At 45.3% G+C, this 13,999-nt stretch overlaps 1 protein-coding gene across 5 annotated transcripts in view; it reads left to right on the top strand.

Annotated features, from left to right (window-relative positions):
• DAAM1 (dishevelled associated activator of morphogenesis 1) overlaps positions 1-13,999 on the top strand; it is a 179,920-nt gene that overhangs the window by 100,390 nt on the left and 65,531 nt on the right. The window lies entirely within an intron of this gene.

Raw genomic sequence — 13,999 nt, 5'->3', positions numbered from 1 at the left:
GCCTTGCTACTCCACAGATGTTATTTTTATGAGCAGGTCACTGTGTAATTGAGACCTAAAATAACACAGGGTTGTATGAGACAGGAGCATCTTCCGTGCCCTTACACAGTGGGTCGTATACAGGTGGGTTAGGATTAGTACCATGGCTTTATGTTTACATAATATAGGCAACTTTACATATTTCTGCCTCTAGGGTGTGGCCTCAGTGTCCCCACAGTCCTAAGTGCTCTCTGGCCATTTCACATTCCAAAGTAAAAACTGAGAAATGAGAGAAAGGAACCCACCCTCCAGCGTGTGCACACCACAGTACATGTGTGAACTTCACAGGGCGGTCAGGAGTAGGTGCTCTCCCTCCACCATGGGCTCCAGGGATTGAGGTCAGGGTGTCGGGCTTGCATCTGGGCAACCGTTCTACCCACTGATCCATCTCACTGGCTCTCATTTCAGCAGCTCTACATCCCCTCAAGGCTCATTGTTAGGAGCATGACTATGCCTTCATTCTGGGCAGTCACTTGCAACTAAGAGCTGCTACTGTGCCACCTCAAGAGTTGGGGCGAATGACACTGGGCACAGTGAAACTTCCAAAAGCCTCTCTTTGTAGCATCCATGACACGAGAACTGAAATGAAGTTCACTCTCCCACTTCTTAAAGCCTGCACCAGATTCTCAGACTATCCCCACATACGTTCTCCCTTATTCCGCCTGAGATTTGAACTAAGTAGATTAAATGTCCAGGTCAGAGCCACCACTGTGATAACTCACTCTTCACCTAGGGACCCAGCAACAAGGGGCAGCAACCCAGTGTTAGGAAGCCTTCCATGGATGGTCAGATGCAGTTTGGAGGCTCTGGCTACTTGTTTGGCTGTCTTTCAGCACCTCTGCCCTTGTGTCACCAGTGTGCCACCTGCCACAGAGACTCCTCCGTGTCTCAGTGGGTCCACGTGCATATTGCTGTAGCTGACAGATGCTGTCGAGCCACTGCGCTCCTCTGACCTTTGCAGCTCTCTCTTGTCATGCTCTGTACTAGTCTAGTAACAGCTTTCATTATGAAGGCTGCCACAAAATGTAAAGCATATTTAGTTTTCCACCTGTGCGGTTAAAACGGTGTGTCAGATTTCTCTTTGGTGGCCTTTGCTGAAAGGTCTGTCCAGCTCTGACGCCTCAGGAGCCATCTTCAGATCAACCCAGATTATAATCCTAAAGTCTTCATTGTTTAGAAGCCCCTGTCTTGTCAGTCAGTGTACCTCCTCTGCTGCTCTTTCACGTTGGCCATGTCTTACCAAGCAGAAAACTCTTACGTTGAAAGGTCTTCCACAGCTCAACAGCCTGCAGCATTCACTAGAAAGAAAATTAAAAATGAAAATAAGATGTGTTCAGTGCTGCTTTGATGGATTTATGTGGTCATCTTTTTTCCTCAATTATTTCCTTATGTTACTAATCTATGCTTTGTTTATTGTGTTTGTGTGCACACCATGGCACTCATGTGGCAGTGTGAGTACATCTCTCAAGAGTTGGCTCTTTGCTTCCACGGTGTGGACCCAGGGATCAAACTCAGGTTGCAGGCTTTTGGGCAAGTGCTTTTGCCCACTGAACCATCTCACTGTACACAGAGGGCATGGTCTATTTGGTTAATTCTAGTGCAGATTTTCCCCCCCTAAATTCTGAAACATTGCAAATCAGGGTTGAGGATATGCCCCAGAGGATAAAAAAGGAAATGCAAATGGGAGCAGCCTACTGGGGGAAAAGTTTTCTTCCTTTTTCATATTTTATTACACCCTTGACAGCAATTAAAAGTTAATCATGGAAACTACTGTCCCTTGCATTAGAGAAGGTAAATACTAAAAAATAATAATGACCTCAGGCTCACAGCTGCTGTTCTTTTTTCAGTGTGATCACTGGCTGTGGAATCCTGTTTTGTGAAGCATGAGGCCGTTCCTCCTCAAACTGGCTATGTTGCACAGATTTCTACATGTGCTTCTAGCTCCTGTGCAGAAGCAATGCAAAGCTCAGTGGGATACCGCTTTCTTTAGAGACTCCCATGGGCTTATAGGTCTTGCTTACTCTAAAACAAATGGTTGTATGGATCAACTACGGATTTTTGTGTGTTTGGGGTCTGTGCACATGCCAACATCTAGTGTCTAAATCCTTCATCTCATTTTCTGATAGAAAGTCTGTCTCTAAACTGGAGCTCTCTGTTCTGCTAAACTGTCAGGCTCGCAAGCCCAGGGACGCCCTTGCCTCTGCCTCCCCAGTACTGTGATTGTGGACACTAGCTGTTATATTTGGCTTTGTTATGTGGGTACTGAGGATCCAAACCTGGGACCTTGTGCTTGTGAGGCAAGCTCTTTATTAACTGAGCTATCGCTCCAGCCTCTTGGCTAGAACTCTCAAAGTATTAATAGTGTGTCTGTGGTCTAACGCTGGGGATTTTGGATATTGCAATAAATCAACATATAATTAATGACTCTAATGAATAAAAACCTAAGCAGCAAAAGCATTTGCTGATTACCTCATCTCTCGTGATATCTCTTAGATTGGGCTCCATGGAGGCCATCCTCTGCATTAACACAGATTATTTCCCTTGGAACTTAGGTTTTTCAGTTCAGGCTTATCACCAGTAAGCCAAAACCACATCCATTTCTCAGGCAGGGGGCAAACTACACCTATGGCTCCTTCAGATTTCCATCTCCAAGATCAGAAGCTAGGGCAGCAGCACAGACGTACTGTCACACAGTCAAGCCACAGGGTAAGGGCCACAGCAGCCCCAGAAACAGACCACAGGAGCTGTGAAAAGCCAGCTTTCTATGCAAAAGTGAACAGAAGTCACAGATATAAACAAGGCCAGAACAGAGCCCACGGCAGGCAGGCAGGCAGGCAGGCAGGCAGGCAGTTCTCAGCCAGCTGCCTTCTCTCCTTCCGGCTGCAGCCTGAATCCCAGCAGCGGTGCCTGTGCTTGTCAGCTGTGTGATTTAGGAAACTTGACTTTCTGAGTCTCTGCTTGAAAACTTACTTCCAAAGCCAAAATGCAAGCAGTGAAAGTATTTCTGGGGTGAAAATGACAGAAAGAAATGAACTGGACTCTTGCCTAATTGACTGGTAGCGGGAGGGTCGGAGATGGATGCTGTGGCCCCAATGAAACCCAAACACATCTCTCAGAGCTGCTGCACTGGCTGCTGCATCCTGGTTTACACACACAGAAATGTATTGTCAGATTCTTAAACTTGCATGGAAGTTCCAAAAAAGGTCCTGTTGGTAGAGTTGGGGGTATTTTCAAATAGGAAATGTTTACGGTTCTTATCTTTAGAGGTAATTCCCTTTTTTAGCTCCAATCACAACATACCCTTTTGTTTAAATGAGGTTTTCCCCAGTCTCCAGCCAGAAATTGCATCTGTTAACAATCTCTGGACTTTAGACTGAAGCTTTTAAAACAATGAACCATCTGACCATGAAAGGCCATGCTGTATTTACTTATTGTTCACGTGAGTTTTAAGTCCTGGGAACAGTAGGAACTAGTTCTTCAGAGGTGACAGTAAAGTGCCACTCACTTCGTCGTGGTGAATGCATGCACAGGAAGATGTGCTCAGCTTCTGTCCTGGTTCTGTCCTGTTCTGCCATTTAACCAGTGTTGGGTAACTAGACAGCGCTTCTGTCCCTTCCCAGAGTTTGCAAAGCCCACAGGGCTGTAGGTATTCTTTGCTGCAGAGACCACAAGCTATCAAGGGAGAGACCAGCCTTTCACAAGTGTGCCCTATCTGCCTGCTTTGCTTCTGATCTCAAAAGCCTTGAATCTCATGGGTCGAGTCTTCATGGTGCATTTCTGTGTGTCTTATAGAGCCACTTTGAGAAAGATGAATTTCTAGGCACCTCCTCTCTTACAGGGTGTGCGGGCACGTGCGTGCATATGTGTGTGTGTGTGTGTGTGTGTGTGTGTGTGTGTGTGTGTGTGTGTGTGTTTGCGTGTGTTTGTTTAATCTAGCTTCTCCATCCTGGCCATGGTTCAGCCATTGTGATCTCTGCATATTGCTGATCTGGTACCGGATACATTTTCAAGGTCATGTAATGGAGGGAAATTCAACTAGTGCTTTTTTTTAATTCCTTTTATTTGGTTTGTTTATTCTGATGAGATCAAGCCCTAGGTCCTTGGGAGTTCTCCTTTCAGTGGGAGCATGTGGTGGTGAAAGTTGTACTGCGTTGGGGCACGAGGGTTGCTGTTCCTTCAGCTCCTGGAGATTTAGGGCAGCCATTGTTTGCAGTGCACGGAAGGGGTGATTTTATCAAAATAGAACACAGAGAAGACATGTGCGGAGGTCATGGAATTAAAGACAAAAGGAACCCTCCCTTTTCTGCATAGCTGTCAAACAAGCCAGCTGAATAAGGAGGCAGGACGAGCCACTGTCCTGTAGCTGGTGCCTTGCCTTGACCACAGGCTCTGCGCTGGGGAAGAGCCGGACAGACGTGTGGACAGGTAGCTTGTTAGGAAAGATCGTATAGGTGATTTACTTTGATCTTTTTCTGTCTTCTATATACATTTCTCTATTTTTCTATAGTTGATTATTCTCTACCTTACCTTGAAATATCTTTATCTTGATTGTAAAAACAAAACTGCTTTGTTTGGAAAATATGCATATGCTTTTGAATCAGTCAGTTTTCAGTGAGAGAAAGAGAACCCATAGGAAGTTATAGCTTGTCTGTCAATCTTCTGGATTTGCCCCCAGAGAATTGTTCCTAAGCAGTTCTAGAAGCTGGGGAAACTCTCAAAGACTGGCTTTGTATCAGGTGGTAGAGCGACTTATCCCTGGGCAGGGGAGAAGGGATAATGGATGTCAAGTGCAGACTGACAGCCGTGTCTGGCCTCACTGCCTCTGACTTTGATGTGGCTGTCTCCTTAAAACTATGGCCTCCTGACACTGCTGGAGGCCATGAAGCAGTGAAAGTATTTCTGGGGTGAACGCACGCACGCACGCACGCACGCACGTATGCACACACACAGCCCAAAATGGCGAAAGAACACACAGAGAAAGGTCTCTAGAGCTGACCTAGAGTGTAAGAACCACAGGGCCATGGTGACTGCTACCTGCACTCCTGCATGAGGAGCTGTCCTGTGCATAACCCATCAGGAACCAACAAGGGACTGTGCAGCCAGCCTAGCCTATTTGAACACAACAATGGCACCACCTAGTCTATTAAAATTAGGAGAAAAAGTATATATTTAAAATGCAAATAATGCTTTTTGTCATGATAGCCCTGGCATTGCTTCCTTCCTGGAGCTTCAGGGTCCTTCTTTTTCTCCTCCTCAGTTCTCTGGGAAGTTTGAGATCTGTGTGTGTGTGTGTGTGTGTGTGTGTGTGTGTGTGTGTGTGTGTGTGTGTGTTTGCATGAATGTGTGTATGCATGTATGTTTGTGTGAATATATGTGAGTGTGTGAGCATGTATATGAGTGTGTGTACGAATATTTGTGAGTGAGTGTGTGTGTGTGTGGTGTACGAATATTTGTGAGTGAGTGTGTGTGAGTGAGTGTGTGTGTGTGTGTGTGTGTGTGTGTACACTGGCCATATAAGTAACTTACATGTAATTTACCAATTTACATGGTCAGTGGGAGCCAAATGTGTAGCACCTTGCTCTGCCATTGACTTTGTTCAAAGTTGTGACATTAAAATCCAGTCCTCCATTCTGCAGAATTGTGTCCTAAGCTAACAGACAGGCCTTAGTGCTGGTTGGATGTGATGAAAGTGTGTTTTGTACATTTGCAGACACTGTTATTGTTATACTCTTAATCCTATCACTGGCACAGGCATTCTAGGTCTTAATAAATCTCCACTCTCCAAAAATCTAAAGAAAAGAACAATTAATAACCCTCGATAGCTTTCTAGTCAAATCATAAATTTGTGCATCACTGCGCATGACTCACCAACCTCCTGAGAGGCAGTGCCGCCTGAGCGGAGAATCAGTATTGCACGGTCTGTCCAGCACTGCACAGAAGTTTCTGCTGCAAAAGAAGTCACTGAAATGCTTCACTTTCCCCATGTGTCTCACAATCCAATTGAAATTAAAATCAGTAGAAAAGCCAATGCTCTTTGGAAACAAAATCCAAGGTTCAGGAAACAAAAAGCATTCCACTCAAATACCCATGAAGCTATACAAAATACGAACTATTGCAAGTATGTAAAAATGGATAATCCACTTGGGATTGTTTCTTTGCTTTGGCTGCAAAAGAAGCTACACTGTGTTGACTCATTCTTCCTCGCTTTAGACCTTCCTGTGCCCTCAGGTCCATACCCAGGCAAGCTCCTGACTGATTGACGCCATTTTGAAACACAGGAAGCCGTTGAGGCCTGGGCTCCCTCCTGGTGACTAATGAGCATGTGCACACAGTGTGCCTGGTGGCCAGACACTGCTCTTTCTTCTGCTTACTAAAGCTGGAATCTTCATCTTGACTATCTCTTTACAAAAATTTTGAAAGACTTTCCTTCTCCTCCTCCCACTCCTCCTCCTGCTCCTCCTTCTCCTATTCCTGACTCTTCTTGATTCATGAGACCTTAGAACTTCAGGAGGCGAACTTGTTTGTCTCTCAGGCCTAACTCCTAAACTTTTTGCTATGAGGACTCGGTCCCCAGGTTTGGAGGTTGTTGATTCTACAGTCTAATGATACTTTGTTCTCGCAAAGTATAAATGTAGTAGAGGCATCCATCTCTTTTGTGGATTCTGTCTCTCGCTTGTGCTTCCCAGTACTTCATCGAGTAGCATTGTTTGCTCTGGCTCACACTTTCCCCACAGGTAGAGCACCAAGTGGAAGAGGGTGGGAGCCCCTGTATTTGTTCACTCACAGTCGTTCAAATGGTGACAACATGACCAAGGAATATGCAGCTGAGGCAAAGTTATGTGGGGCAATGGGACAGCTCTCTGTGATGTTTTCTTCTGCCTCTAGACATGGGCTAGAGAAGCAGCTGCCTGTCTTCCTCTCCGCACCTGCTGTCTTCTTGCCCTACAGCGTAAAGACTGCCCCTGCCTCAGCTCCCAGCGCTTTGAGTTTGGACAGAGCTCAGGGGAGGGCAGTAACTCTCAGTTGCAACACAACAGCTACCTATGTGTTCCAGATCATTAACTCTTTTGGTCTTTCAAGACAGGGTTTCTCTGTGTAGCCTTGGCTGTCCTGGACTCACTTTGTGGACCAGACTGGCCTTGAACTCACAGCGATCCACCTGCCTCTGCCTCTCGAGTGCTGGGATTAAAGGTGTGCGCCACCACCACCTGGCTCAGATCATTAACTCTTAAGCAGGTTCCTTAACAGCCCTGGTACAAGACAGGGCCGACAGTGTGTCTGTTGCAGAGGCAGGACTCCATGACCTATCTGCTATGGAATTCTTTATCTGTGCTGTAGAGCACTTAAGAGCGGGGCTATCAAGGAACAACATTCTAAGTACGACTTCAGGGCACTTGGGGAACATCTCACCCAGGCACATCAGAGCACAGATGTATACCTCATTTCCAACCCCGAATTTCTGCAGACTGAAGGTGTGGAATTTCTTTAGGCATTGAAACAAGCTGCCACAGTAACCCATGGAACCCAGAGTATGTTGGGTAGGAGATATGAGCAAATGGTCTTAGTGACAGCTGTTGATCTACAGAAAGGGACACCACTGTGTCTCATATCTGAGAAGCCACAAGTCTGTCAATTCTGGTTTCCACTCTAATGAACTTCCAAGGCACGTGCAGCATAGGAGACATGCCAGACAGTGCACATCCTCTGTTAACGGCATTCCACAGAACTGAGGTGAAAGGCCTACAAACAAGTTCAAGTGTAAGTGGGGGTGGGGGTGCTGTATCTTGGTTGTTCATACTGAGTAACTGGAAAATGAAGACTGAATCACTTGGGGAAGGATTCAGAAAAGATGAATGGTCTCATTAAGAAACAGTGGAAATTGATTGGCAGTTTACCTGAAGTGGGGGAACTTGGCACACATAACCATCTCTAACCTACAGAATCTTCCAGTCTCCAGACTCTAGTCAGACTCAGATAGGATGCTCCATGTTTTCCACTTGGCCTCTCTCTGGTTCTCTATAGACTCTTAGTGCTATGGCTCCGCATTCCAAGGCAGACTGCTCAAAGCAGGCCTGACTCACCAGCTCCAGGAAGTTAAGTTCATGAAAGACATCAATGTGAGGAAGTGGCCCCTTAGAAAGATAAAGGAAAAGGAAAGCTCTTTCCTGTGTGTGTTTCTCTTGTTTTGAGCAGTGGTCATGCACACCTGCTGCTGCTGAAGCCTCTCTCCTCTGGAAAGTAGGAAGAGGCTTTGGCTTCCCTGTAAATTAGAATTTGCCACTTCTAATTAGAGGTTCCCCAAATCCCTCCCTCTGTAAGAACCTAGTGATTTGGGGAACTAGTTCCGGGTCACCGTAGAGACTCCCTGGAAGGACTCCACCCTCAGGTTGCAGTGTTCTGCACTCCCTGCCACTTTTCTACATACTGCAGAACAGCATTTGACTTGCACAGACTTATGATCTGCCCCACAGGGGAGGAAAGGCATTTTGTTTCCTCCATTTGTACAGTGTGCTTCTCCATTAGCCCACATAGATAGGTAATAAGGGCAAAGTGATATCTTCTAGCAGAGGCTTTTTTATATCTCTGTAGCAAAAACAAAGAACAAAACAAACAAAAAAGGCCATCATTAATTCAGTAGTACGCCAGGGAACCAGTGAAGGCGTAAAATTGGAAACACAGTTCTGGTTCTGCTAGGAGACAGTTAACACCACGTTGGCAGTGTTTGTAGCTATTCCCAGGGCGCTCCCCTGAGTGAAATATGCCTATGTGCTTACTATTACTCAGATATTCTTTGTAATTTAATTACTGCTTCCAAAAGGTCTTCTCCTTCTAGCACATGTTTAGCTTTATAGTGCAAATCATAAACGCACTGTTGTGTGGAGAACAACTCACAGAATACCAGAGCCCGCTCGACAGCCTCTTGGAAGCTGGTCTAGTAGCAGTAAGTCTGGTACCAAGATGTGTAGCCACAGAGCCCGCAGACACTACTGCCTGGACTTCCACACTGCGTAGGACTCAGTGCCCAGCATGTTAGTCTCCAACTGGATCATGTTGCACCTGGCTCTGTAGCTCTCTGTGGTGACATACAGGTCAAAACTGACGTTAACAAGCTTTACTGCAGTCATTAGTTCTGTATTTATTGCACACTGTTAGTGTCACAGGGGAATGTGGCCCCACATCACTTCTGAAAATGTTTGCACAATGTTTCTTTTTCTTTATCATGAAAATGAGAGGGAATTGTCATCCAAACTTGAGTTCAGATGTTGGCTTTGTACCTGTTGGGCTGTAGTCTGTGCTCGGCAGTGCTTTGCCTTAGACACCACCTGTGGAAATAAATAAAGCAGATGTCTCACAGACCAGGAAATAGACTGTAAAGTTTCTGCCCTTGGCTTTTAGGTAAGGAGGAGCTGTTTCGTTAGCTCTACCAGCACTGTGAGCCCTCTGCTTGGAGCAGTCAGCTGGGGCTTGTTCAGGATCCCAGAGAGAGCAGGCCAGAGGGCACTTGAGAGTTGTTTGAGAAATATAGGTGGCTCGCTTTGTGCTGTTGCTGCTCAGTTACTAGGCCTCTTCGGGGAGTGCTACTGTTGCTTTTTCTAGGGTGCATAATTTAGAGGAGATTAAAATGGTAGTTGCTTAAAAAGTAAGACCAGTCTGACTTTCTCATGAGGTTTATCAGAGTAAATAGAGGTCAGGATGTATAGAAAGGATCAGTGTAACATCTTATGCTATCAAGGACGCACCAAGGCTTTCTTCCCAGGGGGTTTCCGGAAGGAGTCTGGTTAGTATTTTGAAGTTAGAAGAGGTCTTTGTAAACAGTGGGGCTTATTGAAAACACGGGTTAGTCATATGGGACTGTTGGTTACCTGATGCTAGGAGAGAATTGATGTGCAGCAGGGACAGTTGTAGACAGCGCTTGTGGCACAGACTTGGAGCATGTTGTCAGATGCATTTGTGATCTTCGTTTTTGAAAGATGTGGTGGTGGTGGTGGTGGTGGTGGTGGTGTGTGTGTGTGTGTGTGTGTGTGTGTGTGTGTGTGTAAAACATATGTGAACTGCTTGACATGAGTGGTGGGAACCAAACTCAGGTCTCTGAAATATCAGGAAGCACTCTCAAGCACTGAGCTGACCTTCCCGCTGAGTTGGTGATCACGTGACCCTCCCAGCTCCCAGGCTTAGGAACACAAGTGGATGATCCACTAGGGGCCCATGTCTCCTGTTCATGGACCCTCATGAAGAGGGCAGATAACTCGCTTGTTGCCTTCTAGAATGATGCTTACCTCAAGACAGACTTCAGTATATTCCTGGTGAGCAAAAGAATGAAAAGGCGAAGGCCAATTTTCTTCCTAGATCTAATACAGTATTACAGATTACCAATGTGATAAAAGTAGGACTTCTGGCCTGGAGACCCAGCATCAAAAGATAGAGAGGGATTCTGCTTAACTGCTGGGGTCCTAGATTCAGCAGTATAATGCTAATATTCTTCCAGGGCATGGCTGTCTGCAGACTTCTGAGTTTAAAAACTGCCCTGCTCTTCAGGGGCTCTAGTGCAGTCTGCTGTGTATTACTGGACATTGTGTACTGGACATTGGCTCCAGACCATGCTGTTAGAGGCTGTAGTCTGGGGCAGCATTCTTTTTTGTTCAGAGCATCCAAACCCACTGAGCACATGGCTGTATTGGATGCTTAGTTCTGGAAAGCTTAAACCTTCAAATATATGGAGAATAAAGTCCTAGGAGAGGACAGAGGACTGAAGACTCCCTTCCAGGGAACGTGGTGGTCCTCTCTTCCATGAGGTGTTGATTCAGCACATCCCAGACATGGCAAGAGAGACAAAGGAGTGACATGCATACAGACTCTGCAGCAGAGTATTAGTCATGCGCGGTGGCTTCCATGTTTTCACCCTCACTGGTTGTGTCTTCTTCAGCCAGGAAATACTAGCCACATGTCTCTTTTTCCTGCTGATCTGCAGTTAGATGGGGAGATGCCAACTTCCCCTCTTAGTGTCCCGAGTGCTCTCCAGCTTTGTCTTAGCCCTGTCCCAGAGTATGTAAAGAGCAGACTTTTAAAATGTGATAGAATTACCAAAAGATTTCACCCACCAAGGTGCAAATTGTATCTGATGCAACTAGTTGTTGCCCTCCTGACTGGTGTTGGATCTCTTTGTTAATTTAATCTTGATGCCGAATACATATGTCTACTTTGGATTCCTTTTTGAACTGACACACATCTTACCAATGAGCTCAGCAAAGCCTTTGATATCAATTCATGCTGCCATTTTATGGTCTCAAAACTCTCAATACAGACTGTTAGACTTAGAGAATGAATGAAGGGGTGGTAATGTACTCAGACTGATACGAGGTCTTTAAGGCTTTTCTTTTACAATACAGGACAGGCTAGCCAGAGGCTCTGTGGGAAGAGGAGACCGTTTATCTGGGCTCTACTAGACTTTTTTGCTTGACACCAGAAAAGGAAAGGAGTGAGGTCCTAGGGGCCAGAAGAAGTGTTCTCACATGCCTAGAAGACAGAAGACATGGAAGACGCTCCTGTGGTGTGTATGAAGGGACATGCTTACAGGAGAGCAGAGAAGGCAGGAGTGGGAAAAACATTCCACAGTGGCTCACACTAAGCACCATCACCCATGTTGGAGTCTGCTAACCTAAGATTTTTGTTTTAGAGACAAAGTGTCTTTCTTGTAATAAACCAGTTCCACGTATAAGTTATAGCTTGTTTTTGTTTAAAAAAAAAACTGATAAAACATGGACTGTCATGTTCACCCTGACTTTATACAGTCTCTTCTTTTTAGCACTAAATGTTGTTGCTGGGGACTGTCAGGAGGGCGGGGCCTGTTCTGGCTCTTCTCTGAAAGACTTTGATCTTCCTAGAGGCTCCTCTGAGTAGCCCATTGTTGACATAACTATGAGAGAAGAGCCTTTCATGGGAATTTAGACAGATTGGTGGGAGTTCTCTCTGCAAATGATGGACTTGCATGTCAGAGGAACTTACAGAAAACGTGGTTAATTCATGATCTAAGGACGATAAGCAGTGCTGTGCAGCCAATAGAGAAGTGTTGGCTTGTTAAGGAGATTTGAGGAGAACACATAATCACTGGTTCAAATTGTTGAAATGCTTGCTGGGTTTTTGTTCACAGGAACAGTTAGGCTTATTCCAGGCAGTTCCCAAGAAGCAAAAGCAAGGCCAGCAAGTGCCGGGAGTTACAAGCAGATGTCTGTGGATTCAGCATATGGGAACTGGCTCACAGCTCCTGTGAGTGCTGTTTCCAAAAGATGCTGTGATTTGGGACCCACTAGTGATCAGCCACCTGTTATTAATCTTACAGGGGGACCCTGGGACAGGGAAGTCCACTAGGGTGTCTTTAGGGTCAAAGGCCACTCATATAATTCTGTATGGATTTCCTTAAAAGCGCACAGACATTTTATAGCATTCTGAAAAGTCATTGTCTTCACAAGTTATCCTGACTCTTTTTAGAAAAAAAATGACTGATGTTCTGAGGCTGAGGTGGTGCTGGGTTTCCTGGTAGATGGAGACGCCACTGTTCTGTAGTCATCCTGTGCTTGCGTCCAACTGGATTTTGGTAACAGATGTACTTGATGTATAATTGTGGCAGTGGTCAGAAAATATAACCAAGGTTGGCAGGCACAGCGACCACATGAGTATCTTGTAATGTGGCCATGGAGGGATTACTTCCTGAAATTGCCTGTATGTACTTGGCAAGCTTCATATAGCATTTCCATTTTGTTTGTGGCTAGGACTTGAAGGCAGGTGCTGTATGGACTGGAGGAAATAACAGTCCACGAGCCCGGCTTTGAGAACCTTAGTCTTCTTCTCAACAGAAAAATGAGTAGGAAGGATTAGGGACACGTATACAAATTTAAAGCAACTGATGATGCTATACTGTTTTTTAATTGAGTTTATTTTTCTATAAAATATGTTTTTATTTTTTAGTAATTTTAATTAATCTTTAATTACAACATTTCCCCCTTCACTTTCCTCCCTCCAACTCTTCTGTCCCCCCTGCTCTCAAATTGATGGCCTCTTTTTCTTTGATTATTATGGTTACAAATACATACATACATACATATATACATACATACATACTGCATAAATATATAAGCATAGCCTGTTACGCCTCTTTAGTTTTGCTTGTGTGGATATGGTTTCAGGACTGACCACTGGTACTGGCTAGCTAGTTAGGGGATTCAGCTCCTGTGGTGGCTTGAATGGGAATGGCCCCCATAGGCTCATATATTTGAATATCTGGTTCCCAGTGGTGAACTATTCAGGAAGGATTCGGAGGTGTGGCCCTGGTGGAGGAGGTGTGTCACTGCGAGATTGTTTTGAGATTGGAAAAGTTCACACCAAGTCCAGTGTTGCTCTCTTTGTGGGTACGATGTAAGCTGCCAGCTACTGCTCCAGCACTGTACCTGGCCGCCTGTTGCCAAGATGGTCATGGGCTGACTAACCCTCTGAAACTGTAAGCAAACCCCCAATTAAATGCTTTCATTTATTAGTTGTATCTCTTCACAGAAATAGAAAGGTAACTAAGAACCCCCTGGAGAAAACCAATTCTCTTTCTCTCAGCAGTCATTAATTGCCTACAGTCTGTCTAGGGCTGGAGTGTGATGAGACTTCTCTGTTAGCATATCTATTGGTATTTGCATTGGGCAGAGCTTGGTTAGGCAGCCATATTGTTGTAGCAACATGTATTCAGCCTCCCTGCCATTTCTTGGAGACACAGTTTCATAGCAGACTTCCTGGTCCTCTAGCTCTTACAGTTTTTCGATGTCCCCTTCCAAGATGTTCCCTGAGCCTTGAGTGCCAGAAGCCACTATACTGATTGTAAAGGTAGGATTGAACTTTGTCGGAGAACTGTGAGTTTGCCATGGGGTAGACTTTCTAGGCATGTCAGTGCTGCTTCTCTGGGAAACGCTGAGGTTACTGG

This window comes from Acomys minous (genome assembly GCF_964271855.1).
Source record: "Acomys minous genome assembly, chromosome: 8".
NCBI lineage: Eukaryota > Metazoa > Chordata > Mammalia > Rodentia > Muridae > Acomys > Acomys minous.
The sequence above is the reverse complement of the archived record's forward strand: the minus strand, read 5'-3'. Positions and strand labels throughout refer to the sequence as shown.